Here is an 18,327-nt window from a genome sequence, read left to right on the forward strand (position 1 = left end):
CCAAAGAGTGAATGCAAAGAGCATGTAAATTTCTGAAGGGGAAGCAGCAGTTCTGACAGGGGTGGTCAGGGAAGTTTAATGAAAGAGGCTGGATTCAAACAGGACAGAGAAGAAAGAAAGGACATTCCAGGTGGGTGTGTGGGTGTGAAGGGGGCACCTGAGTGAGCACAGATGAGCACGTGGAACAGTGCAGAACATTTCAGGGGGCAGTGAGATCACTCCAAATGCAGCCAAGGGAGTTTGGGTAGTTAGTGACCAGATTGTAGAGACATTTTATGATGGTATAAATAATTTTAATGCTAGCTGTTCTTCCAGACTTATAAACAATTGCTTTTAGTTCATGTGCCAACGCAGTTGATAATAGCTATCTGTAATGATGTGAGAAGGACCATGAAGCAAATCCTGGGAAAAAAGCATCATGACCAGTGAATGGTGTCTGTCCTGGGTATGAGAAGGAAGAGGGGCATTATGTGTGCTGTGGTATTTTGGACTGTACTGAAGATAACGGGAAGCCCAGGCCTTGCTTTGTTGTATTCTCATTTTGCCCAATCCTGTAATTGTGATGCATGCTCATGAAGTAAGTGTTTGATTCCCATGCAGGTTTTCTTACGTAGATATGAGGGTGAAGCTAGCTTTTTGTATTACTTACGTTTCTGAGATATACTCATATTTTTCTAAGCAGATATACTTTATTTTCACTCTTGTATGATATATTGCTAAAAACCAGTAAGCCTGCCGCTCTGACCTAGAATTCTTGTGAAAAATCAGGAATGAGGCTTCTGAGTATGATTTCACTTACTATGTCATTTGATTACAGGGAAAGGATGTGCTAAGCATGATAGATGAGTGCGTCCAATATGTGAGAGTTGTGTTTCTCATTGTATTTCCTTTGGCATTCTGATGTCTTCCTCTGGCCTATGCATGTTTTAGCGAGCACGATCAAATCTCTGCTAACAAGTCAAGAGCAAATCTCGAAACTGGAAGTGAAAGGCTGGATCCAGGCAGTCTTCCCTTAGAGGACACAAAATCTGTGCAGTTTCCAGGAGGTTGTGTCTTCCCTACTGATTTTAATTAACTACTCTGGCTTTATTGGTCACTCTTTAAATATTTTTATTATACAACATTTGACACATACAAAAGAATACATAGTAATAAAATATACACCAAAGGCCATTCCTCCCAACTGAAAATAACATATTACCAATGTCTTGCTTCTATCACGTGGTTCCCTTCTGCGTCTCCCCAAGAGGCAACCATTTTCCTATATGTTGTGGTTATCATTCCCTTGATAATTTTAGCAAATATGCGTATGTAACCATGCAGTTTTGCTTGTTTTGAGCTGTATTAAAATTATGTCATACTGTTTGTAGGCTTTTGGAACTTGCTTTTTCCATATATTGCCTTTCTAAGACATATTCATACAGATGCAGTCTATTTTCACCACTGTAGGATACATCCTTTTCTGACCGTACCACTTTTTATTTTTTATTCTATTGGTGCATATTCATACTAGTTGAGTTTTTTTTCTTTTTTTCATTTTTTATTTCAAAAATGCTCCTCTAAGTGTTGTTATGTTTCTCTCCTATGCCCTGTGCAAGAGTTTCTCTAGGGTATACATCAAGGAATGGAAATGCTGGGTCATAGGATATGTGAATATTCACCTTTATGAGATAATGTAAAATTGTTTTCCAGCATCGATGTTACCGTTTCATTGTTCCAACACAGTTTATAAAGCTTTGTGTTTCCCTTACAGTTTTGGGCAGGGGAACGATCTAACAAAGTGGCATTTTGCGAAGAGACCTGATACTTATATACAAGATAGATTTGAAGGAGTAAAGACTCAAATTGTAAAATCCAATAAGAAGGCTATTAAAATAGCCCAAGTTTGAATTAAGATCCTAATTTAGAGGGTAAGCAATGGGTTTGGTTGACCAATTATTTCAGTCATTGTACTTGGTTATTAAGGAGGAAGAGAACATTAAATAGAATTCCAGCATCATTAGCCTGAACTGGAATTCATTTATTTAAACAATAAAGATATATTGAGAACCCATAATGTGTTACCTATATTAAGCAATGGGGATATAAAGATGAAATACAGAAGTCTTCTCTTCAATTAAGGGAAAAAACATCAAGTTACTGACAACCACAGTTCAGTGTCAGATGATAATGAGGATTAGCACAAAGGTGCTTAGAAGTGCACAGAAGGGTCACCTAATCCAGTCTGGTGGTGGGAGCCTTCTGGAACATTCCTAGTTTGAGAAGCAGAAGTTATTCAGGAGAAGAAAGAGTTGAAAAGGTCTTTGTAGGCAAAGAATACACATTTTGGAAAGGCCAGCATAAGCGACAAGCCTGCTGCTGCAGTTGAGACACTGCAGTTGCTTCTTCATGACCAGTGGCTGGTTGGGGTTTAGGGAAATTTATTTTTATTTTATTTTAGTTTTTAAAATTGTAGCAGTAGGCAGGAGCTGGATCATGCCATACGAAGGAGTCTGGACTTCATAAGGCAGTGGGGGGCCTTCAGAGTTCTAGCTCTGTACCCACACTTGGCTCTCTACCCATCTTTTACTTTTGAATGTGGCTCCCTCAGCTTATACATGCAGGTTACTTCTAGTTATGTCCTCTAGTTTCTACTACTAAAGGAATCTTGTAAGAGCCTTCCTGGCCGAGGCATAATCTGCTTCATTTCTAAGGTCTTTGTTCCTCCAGAAGCTTACTAGCCCTGGCCTTACCCACCTCCTTGTCTAGTTTCCACCCACTTCCTTAGCTAAACCATCTGTGTGCTCTTTGGGCCTGCCTGCATTATGACTAGAATGACCATATCATCCATCATTCACACTGGGGCTCATCTGAGAGTGAAACAAGGTGCTACTAGCAGTTACTCTGGGCACCAAGGATAAACCAGGATTGTCCCTGGGGAAAGTGGTGACGTGTCGTCACCTCAGAATTATCTTGAGTGCTTTATTTTGTCTGTTGTGTCTGTTTGCTTCCTACAAACAACTTGACAAGCTTCTGATCCCCCAACTCTGTCTTAATGTATATTTAAGATTTTCTATATTTCCTCAGACAGGAAAACTTCCTTGTTTAGACTCTTTTGTTCTTTTCACATTTGCATTAGATCTTCTTGGTCTAATTTCATTTTAGTCACTAGGATCTGCTATCACCCAGCCCTGGCTATCAGACTGGGAGACCACAGGCAGTGACATGGGCCAAACCTGGATGGTGAGTGTGGTCCTGAGAATCAAATGCCCTCCCAAAAGTGGGTAATATTTTTGTATAACTTCTAGTTCCGAAGCTCCTGCCTTGTTACTTTAAATACCTTATTCCATAACAAGATTAGTATTATTATAGCCACTTGGATGCTCAGAGCTTAACAACTCTGTTAAAATCCCATTGCGAGTTAGGTTATGAAGTCAAAATTTATCCCGTATTCATGCTCTTTCCACTCTAATATCTACAGGGATTTGGTTTAAAAAGGCAGCTAAGGTGATATAAGAGCATCCAACCCAGTAGGCAAAGACTGAATCAGGAGACTGTTGTGCCAGGAGATGCCCAGGGATGTCTGAGAAGTGTTCAGAGGTCTATCCAGTGGGGTGGGTGGAAGGGCATGGACAGCCCCTGAAGATCCAGGCAGAGAGGCAGTTGCGATCAATTTAAGTTGCTCTCCCATAAAGTTGAGATTATAAAATAAGTTAGTAAACGAGTTTACTAAGGTTTAGGGCAACTTAACTTAAACATGTATAATGTACCATTGATAAGATATAGCTGATATAAAGGTACTGCAACCAAAATTTCCCCAGGCATTAATTATATAATATTCAAATTTCAGTGGTTAATTGTCCCCACTTCCTGAAGTAGGATCTGAAGTCCCCCCAAATTTCCCTCCTCACCAGCCTTTGGGAAGCCTTCAGGGAATGTGATCAGACATACCATAAATCCTCTCACCTGGAACCTACTATCTTTCTGTCATGCATCTGTCAAGTGTTGTCTCAAGAAATTCTCCATGGTCTTCTGGTGTCACAGACTCTGAACCAACTGCCAGGCACCACCATGGAGTCCTGGAGATTGATTTCAAAGTGGGAATAGGGATCTATAAGCAGCCCCCCATCGCCCGCAGTGACATCTGGTAGGAGCTCCCAGTCCCAACTTAACCAAAGCAGTCCACTTTTATCAGGTTCATAAGGGGCTGTTTCTGTGTTGGATTTCATTAAAGCAGACTTTGAACTTCTAACAATCGTTTGAAGACTATTTCTTCAGAGGCTCCCTGTACTAGGACTGTGCTGTGTTCCAGGGAAAACTGGGTGAGGAGGGCTCATTTTCCTGCTCGGTGGAGAACTTTGTCACCTGGGAAACAGAATTGCTGTTCAGATCCCAAGTCTCATGAAACTTCTTATTAAAATATTTCTGCCATTCTGGCTTCTAGCTCCTTTCTCCAGAGGTGTCAGGGCTGATTTTTGGGGTAGACTGGAAATAAACACCCACCTATCTCTGTCAGAGGCCTCAGTTGCAACTAATTGAAATATAGTGTGAGCAGAAAAGGACGTTATTAAAGAATACAAGGTTTTCCTGGATGCCAGGAACCAGGTGGGAGGCTCCCTCGCCAGGACCAATGCCCAGAATCACGTGAAAAAACTGCTCTGTAGAAACTGCTCTGTTGCCTCTTCTGGGCACAGACTCACTGATGGTACATGACCTTGGCCATCCCTCACTCTGGAAACTGGATTTAACTGCTGCTATTCTCACCAGTGTGGACCCCAGATGGTGCTTATTTTTCTGCAACACATACTTCTGAATCAAAACCTTGCTCGGGTGGATGTGACTGTTGGGGCCTGTGTCACAGCCCAGTGTCCTAGCTGTAAAGGAGGTGGGGAATTCTGCAAACGTAGGAAGAAGCATGCTCGTTGTGCTGAGAAGCCCCAAAGAGTGACAACACGTTCATTTGGCCATGCTACCCTCAGACTTTCTTTCTCTCCCCACTCCCTACTTCCTCCACCCACAACAACCGTAGTCTCCTTTCTCTTTATACTGAAAACCAAAAACTTCATTAGAATTGAACTCTCTGAGGCCCGTCACCACCAACTCACTAAACATGCCCAGACATGACAACCCCAGCAGTGCACACACCAGGCTCAAGCTGAAATTTCCTTACATGTGCACATTGAAACAACCAACCCTCCACAAAGGAGAGTCTATAAAACCACAGGATACTAGGAAAGGATCAGCTATAACTAACAGAGTGCAGGAACATGTTTTCATTGCAGTGAAAGTATTAGTCTATGCCACCATCAATCAGGAAGGCCATACAAAGTTTGTTTGTTTTCTTTTTTGTTATTCTGTGTTCAATATTCAGCGTAGCTATTCATTGAATGGAGCTAAGCACTGTTAATAAAAGCAGTAAATCCAAACAAAACCCTGTCCACAAAGTGCTTGTATTCTAGTGACTAAGGAATCATATACATAAATCACATAATCTTATGGAAAATAAAGCAGAGTTAAGGAATAAAAAGTGTTTGTTTATTTTGGGTAAGCAAAAATCTGAGTAATGGGACAGAGTGAGTATGAAGAGATTTGGGGAAAGGGGCCCTGAGAAAAACACACACCCTGGTGTTGGAATTAGGGAAAGAAGACCAGTGTGAGTGTAGTAGAGAGAAAGGCCGAAGACGAAATGAAAAGGATAAATAAGTGTCAAAATATGGAGGGTCTGGTAGGACATTATTACAGTTTGGGTTTTAGTCTAAGGATAAGAGGAAGTCATTGGATTATTTTAAGATAAGTAGTGTGACATGATCAGATTTACATTTTTAAAGAGCTTTCATTGCAGTATAAATAACAGATTATGCAGAGCTAAATGGGAAGTAAGGAAGCCTCTTAGGAGGCTTTGCTGTAATTCTGGTAGAGAAACAGGTTGGCTTTGCATGTGGAAATGAGAGACAGAAAGAATCCAGTATGAATTTCTGGGAATCTACTTTGTGGTTGATTGTATTTTACAAAAATGTGTATAAGAATATTTCCCATTTCACATCCTTTTCTAGAACCTTGCCACTGCCCCATCAGCAGGTGGCATCTATGTCCTGTCTCTTTGAAACTGGGCAGGCTTCTGTTAGAGCTTTGACTATTAGAATATGATAGAATATATTAGAATGTGGCTTCTGAGGCTAGGTCATAAGAAGTGATGCCATTTCTGCCTGTTTTTCTCTGCGGGATGCTTATGCTGGTAACCCAGCCACCATGTTGTGGGGAAGCCCAGGCCACATGGACAGGTCCACATGGAGACCAACCAAAGCCCCTAACCCTCAGCTGAGTTCCCAGCCAACATCCAGCATTGGCTTGTTAGCCATGTGAGTGAGTCATCTTGGAAGTATGTTCCCAGATGAACTGAGAGCCTTCTCATTATTAGACTCGCCTGAGTCACTGATGTTGTCTACACTGTATCTTGAACTATTAGCAAGAACAAAATTGCAGGCTATTGGTGGTCCTGAGCTCAGCCTTCATTTCTCCGTTTTTTCTTCAGCTTTGGCCAAGACATGGAAACAACCAAAGTGTCCTTCGATAGATGATTGGATAAAGAAGTTGTGGTATATATACAGAATGGAATACTGCTCTGCCATAAGAAAAGATGGAATAATGCCATTTGCAGCAAGATAGATGGATCTTGAGGTTATTATGCTAAGTGAAATAAGTCAGGCACAAAAAGTCGAGAACCATATGATTTCACTAATATGTGGTATATAAAACTGAAAACAACAAAGGAACAAGAAAAACAAATGAAGAAACATCTTTGGTTAATGTGAATCTCGCATTGTGTGCTTCTACTCTGTTCTTTTTCCTCTGCTGCCCTCTAGGGGTCACAAGCCACATTGCCCCGTTTAGATCCTTCAGTGCCAGGCAAGTAACACTTTGCACTTTCTGCCTGGAGGAAACTACTCTAAACACTTTACATATACTTACTTTTTATTCCTGATAATCCTATGAAGTAGGTACTACTTTTAGCCTCCTTTTAAAGTGAGAAAACAGAGATATATGAATCAAGAAACTTGTCTAAGCTCCCATAATGCCTAAAGATTTAATTTGAACAAAGGTGGTCTTGATCTAGAGCCTATATGTTGTACTATCCCCCCCTCCTTCATTATGGCAAAATAGATCCATTAGGCATTCATGTGACACGCGTTCACTTCCATAACTTGTAAACATAGATTTGCTTTGCGTGTGGTTTTTTTTTACCTCCTATTTGGATTATGGCACTACCTGCCCAACTGGTCTCTCCGTTGCTAGTCTTTTCCTGCCTAATCTTTTCTCCCCAGTAACCAGAGTAATCTTTTAAAAAGTGATAAATTAATACATGAGCTAAAGAATATCTTTTCATGTCTTCTGTACACAGGAAAACTATAAGAACCAGTCTTACCAAAGGGGTAGATTAGTCAGCTAATCAAACAGGGCTGAAATAGCCTAACACCCTGAAACCACAATCTAAAATAGAGTCTGTTGGTGTGTTGGTTATAACACTTATAATATGCAGTGTTTATCTCCAAGTACCTTTAGCTTTTATATTGTTGACCATCACACTTATCCTGCCAGGAAGAAAGCACATCTTCTCTGTTTTATGAGAAGACATTCTACCTTACAAAACAGTATTCTGTTTTTTGTGTGACAAAAAAAAGTCACATAATTAACATGGCACAGGGTGGGGAATGTTACTTAGAGTAGAACTGGGACTCCTGAAACCTAAATGGTTTTCAAAATCTGAATCAGGAGTGTGCAGTGGAATCTCTTAAATATAACCTAAAACAGAAGGTTAATATGTAAAACAGATAAATCTGCTCAAATTGAATAAGGGGCAGTAAATGTAGGGGGTATATGCTACTTTGGAAGCACAGTTGAGAAACCTCTCAGCCTCAGGTTCAAAAACATTCCTGGATGTTTCTGTATAGCATGTGTGGTGAAGAGCCATTACCAGCAATGGAGATGGGGGCGGGGAGGTGGGGGAGAGTTGAGAAGTTGTCAATCACAAACCTATAATCAATATTTGCACTTATTTCCGACATTCCCCAGTTCCTTCCTTTATCTCTGGGCATTCAAGTTTTCTATGGCACATCAAAGAGAAAGAAAAATAAGAAATGTCGAAATTCCCATAAAGTTACCATATGACTTTACTGGGTCATGGTGGGGTGGGGGAGCTCCAGAACTGTGGTGCCTTCTAGACATGACTTTCAGCTTTGCTCATTTGGTTTTCCACTCCAGGTTGAGCATTAGGAGACTCTACTGAGGTATAAACTTCCATGCTGATGGGTGAGAAGGGGAGAGAAGGTGCGTATGAGTAGGCAGCTTATCACGTGTACACTCTGGGGGTCTTTTATGGAATCAGAGCTGTGCACCTGCTGACTTGTCAGCTGATATATTAAAAAGAGCCAAAAGAGTCAAAATAGCGAGAAAGTCAATAAAGCTTCTTAGATCAACTTATACCATTTTCCAAGCACCTGTCTTTCCAGTCCTTTTCAACTTAAGTGTGAATCTAAATCACTGGGGGAGATGATTTGAGATGAATATTCCCTTATGATTAAATAGGTATGTTTCTGCTTGTTTTTGTTGTTTTAGGAAACCTTCAGGGTGGTTTTAATGCAAGCCAGTCTCATGCAAGCAGCATTGGTATCAGGTTTACCAGAGAAATTGAAACTTACTAAATAATATTAACATCATTTCCTGTATTATTCTTTTAATGTTGGTCATTTGAGTCACTCCTAAGTTTGAGTGTGTGTGTGTGTGTGTGTGTGTGTGTGTTTCTTTTTAAACAGAGGCTTGAGAATTGTGGGAAAAACAAATTACTATGATTACATTGGCCTTGAGGATTGAACAATTTCAAAACCATCTGTTCTGGCAGACCTAAGTGACTTATTCTTGCTTCTTTCTGTGATACACCCCAAATGCATTCACCTGTTATGCCATCTCCCAACTCTTAATTTTCCACTATGAGCTTTAAAAATGTACAGTTATAAATCTCCCGTGTCTTAGACTGGTGCCGTGGCTCATTCCTGCCTCTGCCTTTCAGCATTGGAAGAGAAAGGTGATATCTTTGTGACAATATAATTACTTCCACTTCTGACACCCATGCTCCATGGTGACATCTGTAAGGAAATAATTTGGAAAGGAGAAAATACACATGTTCTGGGATGAAAGGCATGACAGGCATGTACTGAAAGTCTTAGAAAATTTGAGATGTTGAAGAGGCTGCAGACAAGGTCACTACCTTATGAATGTCACGCTATGAGGAATTTTTGAAAGTCTTATTAAGCAATTGTTTTCAGTGTCCCAATACATTTATAAATCTGCAGCTTATTGGTGGAATATGTGACGCTCTGAGAGCCAGCCCTGGGGGTGTGGGGGTTATCTCTATAGACACTTGGCTCCACTCATAATGGAGTATTCCTCCCAGCTGCTACACTTCACTTCATTTTTTTAGACCACAGAGTTCCAAGACACCTAGTTTGATTTAGAGGCAGTCCTTTGTGGGGTCACTGAGACTTATGAAATTCAAACAGTAGGACTTAATTGGGTAGCTTTATACAGAGCAGCTCAGGTTTCATTATCAATGTCAATAGGTAAATCCGTTCATTAACATTAGCCAACAAGTGGACTATTCCACACTATAATCGAGATTTTAAAAATTCCACTCGGTGTTCAATTAAGTTTTCTCCCATGTGGTCAAGTTTGACACAATTACTGATTTAGTGCATACTTGCCATTCTTATTGGTCACATGAAGGCTTACCTCAAGTCTGGAAGATTGGTCCAGAGAGTTCCAAGTTCAGTCTCAGATTTGCAGGCTTGTCTATTTATGAACTTATTGTTGGTCCTGACCCACCAATTGGAAGGTGAGGTAGAGAAATGTTATCAGCATTCGAGTCTAAAGTCTTATGGACAGGGATATGAATTTTAGCTCTAAGAAAGTACAAATAACAAAGGCTCCAAGCCTACAGAAATTATACCTCTATTTAGATCCTGGGTCTTCAGATATATTTTAATTTGAAAAAATATTTATTTAGCATATTCCATATGTTAGACGTCAGAAATAACTGACATTAATTTTAAAGATGTAGAGCAGTGAGTTTATCACATGGATTGAAAAGGATACAGCCTGTGTCCTGTATGTATGTATGTATGACTTTCTTCTGAAGGGGAAGTTTGTGGGAAGTTAGAATGGATGGCCCTAAAATGGAATAGCCAAATGCCTCCATATTGAAGGCAGCCTTTGGCAGTTCCTTTTGGTGAGCTATTTAAGCAGTTGACTCCTGTTCTTTCTGGGATCTGCCTCTTTGCTGAATCTGGCTCAGTGTGCCAATCTTAATGTACCAATTCATAAAAATTGGAATAATAACACCCACCTTGAAGAGTCATTGTGAAGATTAGAAATTGTTAAGTGTGATAAATGGACATATGACCAGGATCTCAAATCCCCTTTGTCTTAGGTTGGGTTCTCTAGAAGCAAAGCCTGAAATGGATTCAGGACAAGTTACTCACTGAGGCAGTGATCTTCAGGAAAAACCTGTAACGCAGAGAGGGAGGCAAAATAGGAAATATATATGTATATATCAGAGGGTGCCAAAAAATGTATACCCATTTTAAGAAAGGAAAAAACTGTATTAAAATTATAATCCTCAATATATACTGATAACAAAAGATGAATACAGGTCATGTTTGACTTCTGCAATTACAAGAGGTGCTTAAAGTAGTTACCATCAGCATAATTTTAATATAGTTTTTTCCTTTTTTTAAATGTGTATACATTTTTTGGCATATATATATATATGTGTATACACACACACACACACACACACACACACACTGTCCAACCTCATATATATATGAGGTTGGACAGTTAAGTTTGCAAACTCATCCTAGAAAAAGTGCTGCATACCTCATTGCTGAATATCACTATGGTCACCTTCGAAATACTCCTCTTGGGAAGCTATGCACTGATGCCAGAGCCAAGTCCATCCTTCAAAGCAATTTTGGAACTCTTTTTCTGAAATGGCCATCATAGCTGTCGTCATGTTACCCTTGATGTCCTGAATGCCATAAAAATGTCTTCCTTTCAATATTTCCTTTATCTTTGGGTAAAGAAAGAAGTCTTTGGGGGCCAGATCAGGTGAGCAGGGAGGGTGTTCCAATACAGTTATTTGTTTACTGGCTAAAAACTCCCTCAGAGACAGTGCTGTGTGAGCTGGTGCATTGTCGTGATGCAAGAGTTATGAATTGTTGGTGAAAGGTTCAGGTTGTTTAACTTTTAATGCAGCCTTTTCAGCACTTTCAGATAGTAAACTTGGTTAACTGTTTATCCAGTTGGTACAAATTCATAATGAATAATCCCTCTAATATCAAAAAAGGTTAGCAACATCATTGCAACAAGTTTACGAATTTGTCAGAATATATATATATATATATATATATATATATATATATATATACACATATATATATAGAGTTTATATATGTATGTAATTTATATATATTCATAGTTTATATATATATATATGTAGTTGTGAGAGTTGTGAGGTAGAGGTTAAATAAACATTGTTTCCCTCTAGATGAATCAACAATCATTAACACCATTTATTTATTTTTTTATTAGTTTCAGGTGTGCAAAATCGAATAAAGATTAGACAGTTACACACCTCAAAAAGTGATAACCCCCCCAAGTTTACTACCCCTCTGACATCACACATGCCACCATCTTTAATGTGTTGAGCCCGCCCCCACTATGTATGATGTTCTGATATTTTTTTTTAGTGTTTTGTTGATTCTTCTTCAGCTTTGTTGGAACATGTTTGTGGTTTCTCCTAATTCTGAATTAGATACAGAAAAGATGTAGTAAATGAAACACCTTCTTGCAATCAAGTTTACATTAATTTCACTCTTATTCTCTGTTATTACCATTCCTAAAGCCCCTTTCCAACCTCTGAGGGAAGAAAGGAAAACAGTACATAAGCACTTGTGTGATTGCGGTTTCCTGCTGTCACTTTGTCCAGGCCAGCATAACCATGAAAATCCTGAATTGAAAATTCCCATGCTCAGTAGAGGAAAAACCAGCAGCTGCTGCATGAGGATCCACAGCTTTGCAAGTTCTCTCCATATGCCATCAGGTGGACAGGAGCTGGTGAAGGCAGGTTCATTTCGATTTCATGGAACTGATTTGAGAAGTCAGATTAGGTACTGGGAGGCCAGCATTACCCACCCCGATACACCTCACTCCCCAGTTATAACCAGGATTATAGTGACCCGATCCTGACGGTCATATAATCTACAAACATCTTCACAAGACAGCATTCTCTAAAAAGATTTTGCTAAAAGAGAGGTATAACTTTATTCAGTGTAGCTGGTTCAACAATTTTGTGAACTGATTTAAAAAGAAATTAGTTCTTACTGGATTTTATTTCTTACATGTTTTATACAGACAAAGGGAAACTCTTTAATGGTTTTTAGACCAAGGAATGAACTAGTATGTGGAGTTTTCTTTGACCCTTTATGACACTTCTCTTCCCCTCACACCTATGCCGAACTTCTTGGCTTTTTGTCCCATCAGCAGGTTGTATTCACCATTATTATTCTATCCATCCATTCACATGGATTTCAGTGAGCTGTCAAAAATCACCCTCATAACACATACCCCTATTACCATCTCCAACAAAAAATTGTGGAGATGGAGTTATTTTATAAGTATTTAAAACTGTATTGAAATAAACTCAAATATCACCCTAAACTCCTTTTTTTAAGGAAAAGAAATGAATGAAAAAACTTTTCCGAAGCACTATCACACACGTGACCCTCTCTAGGCAAAGTTCCTAGTAATTCAATCAATCGCACTGTTGCTTCAATCACATTGCCTAGAATTCTGGAGCACATATCTCTGCTGGATATATAGTGTTTCCGTTCTTTGTACATTCTTTTCTATAAAACAAGAATTCTGGTTTTGACTTATAATGACCGTATAACAGCACCTATTTTGTTAATAAGCATTTCAAATGGATAGACAACTGATGCTTCTCTACTCTGCTGCCTCAGCAGCTGCTGATGGATGGAGATCACTTTTCTTCACTGAGAGATACTATTGCTCTCAAGCAGGCTCTTCAACAATAAGCAGTGGGATTTCTGATGCCTGTTGGCCCAGGGTACAGAATTATAAATTTACCCCAATTTGGGGAAGATATTTTTCTTAATTGCAATAGGTATTTTCACTTTTTTTCAATTCTAAAAGTAATAAGTCATCCTTCCAGTCATTTTTTAAAAACCTAGAAGATAAAAGTAATGACAGCTCCATTATCCAAACACAAAGATTCTCCACTGTACCATTAGTTAGAAAAATACTGTTTGTATCAGCACAACCATGCTATCTCAGTGTTGTTTTATTCTGTGTTTCTATTACTAATAATGAATATGAGTTTTGTATGTTTATTGATTGGCTATAATCAATAAATATAATAATTTTTAACTTCCTTTTGTATTTATTATTAGTACTTTCCTCTTTTTTTCCTATGTAGTTTTCGGTCAAGTAATACAAGCTCATAATATAGTAAAGCTATTGATATTTTTAGTATTTTCTGCAGACATTTTCACAATTTGATATGTCTCATGATTTTCAGAGTTTATGTATTAAAGTTTTATATTTTCATATAGTGCAATCTTTGATTTTCTCCTCTATGTCTTTTCTCACTTTTAAACTTAGTGAGTCCTTTTGCTTCTAGACATTTGATAAATATTCTCCTTTTTTCCATTAATTTCTATTGTTTGATTTTTCATATTTCTTTATTTTTTCTAAAACTTATTTTGGTGTGTGAAATGAAATGAAGTTCTAAATAGATTTTTTCCAACTTGCTAGCTGATCACTCACACAGCCCTTATTTACAAACCCTTCACTTTTTCATTTATTAATGGTATCTTCTTTATCTAATACTGTAATGCTATATATAATAGGTTCTACTTCTGCACTATACACTCTGTTTATTTTTAGCCTCAGAGCAAATTGTTTTTATTTCAGAGGCTGTAGAACATATCACAATAGGTTACATCTGGTAGGATTAATCCAGTCTCAGTTTTTGCACTGGTTTTCTTTATTTTCTCATCTCTGTTACATTCCTGATTGAGAACAATTTAGTTGAGTGTGTGTATATCACTGAAATTTTGACAGGAATTATTTTGAATATGTAAATTTATTTCAGAAGAACTGATGTCTTTGTAATAGTCAAAGATAAAACCCGTTATCTTTCAGGCTCAACCAATAGCTGTGACATATGTTAACACTACTCAGAGTGCATTGAAAGGTTCACAAATGGAAAATGCAAGCAAGTTGATTAATATAGTGAATAACCGTTAGCACAGCCACATGGACACTTTGGTCAAGTTCCATAGCAAGATCCTACTTTGTCATCATTATTATTGCCATCATAATTTCAGAATAAGCATATAATGGTCATATAATTTTCAACTACAACCACAAGATCAACAGGTTAGATTAATTACTGGTTAAGTGCTTGACATCAGGGGTACCGGAAGTTAGAAGGCTTCTTCAGTATGGTCTGTCTATAAGGTTTAACATGCTTTTTATACCTCCAGGTTTTGTTCCTTCTGCCTGAAATGTCACACTTTCTGCTTCTCCCCTTCATAAATTATTTCCTATCCATCAAGATTTAGGGCATATATAACATTCCCTGTTAATGTTAAAAAATCCCTGGCAGTTAGTCGCTTCCTTCTCTTTAATCCTGAGTACTTTGTTTATACTTCTCAGATCAGCTTGTCTCTTTGAGTTGTAGCTACTCACATATGCTTCTTTCTATCTCTCACCAAATTGAAGTTCTTGAGTGCTGGAACCTAGGTTTTTCATTGTTATAAACTCTCTGAGTGCCAAGTATTGAGGATAGCCTGCAATATATGTTCACTGAACGAATATATAAATGAATAAAAGGAGACATTTATATTTCACAACATTCTATAGGAAAAATATTGAAAAAAGTTTCTCAGAAATTTTTGATATGTTTCAAGCATTCTGAAGTTATTTAATAGAAATTGGTGAAATTCAAAGCTCTTAAAGCTGGTTGTGTGTGTGTGTGTGTGTGTGTGTGTGTTGTAGACAGTAATTTCCTCCTACAATCTCACTATGACATGTGTGGGTTAGTTGGCTCATCACTTTTGTTTTCCAAATAATGCTCAGCCATAGAAAACATCTCCGTAAAGCACACAGCAGCCAATAGGTGACTTTGTGAGCCAGACTGAAATGTCACCACCAAGCTGGACTTTCCCAGGTAGAAAGCATGGGTGCTAAATAGAAACTGCAGAATCTACCTGTGAAAAACATTTACATGTCAGCGGAATTGACTTTATGTGTGGATGAGGTTGACAATTCTCTATGTGGTATTTATTTCCACCAAAAATATCTTCCTGTCACCTGCAAAGGGACCTAATACTGTCCTGCCACTGTATTGTTCTTTTAGGAGTATTAAAACAAATGAAACCATTATGATCTATATATTAAGCATGTGTCGGATTATGTACATTTTTTTAAACAACTTAGTACAAATGGCCACCCCACCCCAAAATGTATTCCAAATCCTTTGTAAAAGAAAACTCTATATTGCATGTTCCACCACTTTGCCCACGAACACAATCCTGATTCCAGCCCTCCTGGACATGAGCTTTTTACCCTCCGGTACTTCACATTTGGGACTTGAACCTTGGTTCCATTTACCTGGTTATAGGCTTGGCGCTTCTTTTTCAGTCTTTCTGGTTCTCTACTTCCTAGAAGCTTTAAGTTATCTCCAGCCATTGTAGATGAATATCATTTCCAATGTCTTTAAGCCCTGGGAACTCATTGCCCTATTGTGCTCAGTGGTAGATGGACTTCTCCTGGCTCACTCTGGCACAAGCAGGAAATCAATCCTCCGAGAGGTCTCAGACACTATTAGTCAGGAGAGCAATGACTGCAGGTGGCTGGTTCATGGGAAACCAGCTCTTTGGAAAAATGTGAAATAACATGTATTTCTGGCATCACAGTTAAGTAAAGTCCAAGCACATCACATTAAAGGATGCCTTATTATTCTAGGGTCCTATCATTCAGCATGACATTTTCTTTCTGACAATAAAACTGAGGGTCATGTAATAAAAAGATTTGGCGAACTCCATTGTACTTCAACAATCACCCCACAACCAAACATGGATCCCACATTCTTCTGAGAGCCCTCCCCACCAAAATGTATTTTATCAAAAGACTCTTATTGGTACAAAGTATATATAGAGCAGCTTGTCAGAAATTGTGCACTAAGAAATGACTAAGAAAATGACTAAGTTATGGCAATATTTGATTAATTATTATTTGACTTGTTTGTAATTTATGAAATACTTTGATTTACATATTAGTAATTGGCCTTCCTGATTCTGACCTTTCTCTACTAAAATATGTTCTCAACAAAATACATTGTTAAAACACAGTCAAATGAGATCAATCACTCTTGTGCTCAAAACCCCATAATGGCTTCTTAGGTATGTCACTCAGATTTGAAATCCAAGTCCTTACAATGAGGGTGACACATTCTCTCTGTGGTATTCACTTTCCTGCAATTTTTCCCTGCCTGCCTATAAAGATGGCCCCTTCATAGGGGCCGTACTAAAATTTTCGCTGTTAGTATTGCCCATTTAGTCCAGGGTCATCAGAGCCAATTAAGTCAGATGATCTGGAATGCACAGTCTGGCCCTCATCGTCTAACTCCCTTTACTTTTCAGATCACATTTCACTTTCCTGACTCTTTCACTCTAGCCACACCAGCCTCCATGCTCTTCTTCCCACATGTACTCTTGAGATAAACCCCACTTGGTCCTGAACTATCATCCTCTTTATACATTGTCACATGCATCTTGCTAAAGTTTTGTTAAGAATTTTTACATCTGTGCTTACGAGGGATGTTGGTCTTTAGTTTTCATTACTATCATTGCCCAGTTTGGGTATCAGAGTAATGCTAGCCTCACAGAATAAGTTGGGAAGTGTTCATTCCTCTTCAGTTTTCTAGAAGAGTTAAGTATTATGTCTTGCTTAAATGTTTGGGAGAATTTCCCAGTGAAATCTGGTCCTAGAATTTTCTTTGTGGAAAGGATTTTCATTCAACTTCTGTAATAGATTGCATTTAAAAAGTAGATCTCATTTCTTAAGAGGTACAGGGTTATTCAATATCTATCTATTCCTTCTTGAATGAGCTATACTATCTCATGCTGTTCAAGAAATTTATACATTTCATCAACGTTGTTGAGCTTATTGGCACAAAGTTCATAATATTTTCTTAATAATATTAGTAGAATTTGTAGTGTTACTTCTCTCATTCTTGATGTTCGTAGTTTGTATCTTCTTTCTTTTCCTGATCTCTCATGTGAGAGGTTTATCAGTTTTACAGATTTTTTTCAAGAATGAGTTTCTTATTTAATTGATTTTCTCTATTATTTTTCTGTTTTCTATTTCATTATTTTCCACTGTTTTTTATCGATACTTTCTGCTCCTTACTTTGGGGTTTCTCTTCTCTTCCTTTTTTCTAGTTTCTTAAGATAGAAGCTGAGGTCATTAGTTTCAAACCCCTGTTCTTTTCTAATATGGGTGTTTAGTTCTATAAATCGAAGTGCATGTTATTATATAAATTGTGATCTTTTGTGTTTTCAATTTCATTCAGTTTAAAATATTTTCTAATTTCCCTTTTGAGTTCTTCTTTGATTCATGGGTAGTTTTAAAATGTTATATAGTTTCCAAGTATTTGGAGATTAACTAGAGATGCTCTCTGTTATATATATTTATTTATTAAATTTATTTTAATTTAATTCAGCTATGGCCTGAGAACATACTTTGTGTGATCTGAATCTTTTTAAATATACTGAGACTTGTTTTATGGCCCAGAATGTGGCTTTGAAAACTGTAGACATGCTCTTGCCTCAGGGCCTTTGCACTTACTGGAATGTTCTTCCCTCAGATAGTCACATGAGTCGTATTCTCAATCCCTTCTTTGCGTCTCTGTTCAGATGTTATTATGTCTATGAGATCTTCTGTGACTACGAAATATAAAATGTGCATATGTATTCACCCTCTTTTCTTAATTTATTTTTTTCTGCTTCACTTATTACGTGTGCATGTGTTTAATTAAACATCTTTCCTTGAATAGAGCATAAACTCCATGAAAGCTGGAATTTTTGTCTACTTTACTCATTAATGTATCCCCAGTACTTGGAACAGTAACAACCACATAATAGGTACTTTATAAATAGTATATTAATTTAATTTTTTAAAAAATAAACAATAAACTTGTGAGATAGG

Source organism: Rhinolophus sinicus, linkage group LG02 (genome assembly GCF_036562045.2).
Source record: "Rhinolophus sinicus isolate RSC01 linkage group LG02, ASM3656204v1, whole genome shotgun sequence".
NCBI classification, from domain to species: Eukaryota; Metazoa; Chordata; class Mammalia; order Chiroptera; family Rhinolophidae; genus Rhinolophus; species Rhinolophus sinicus.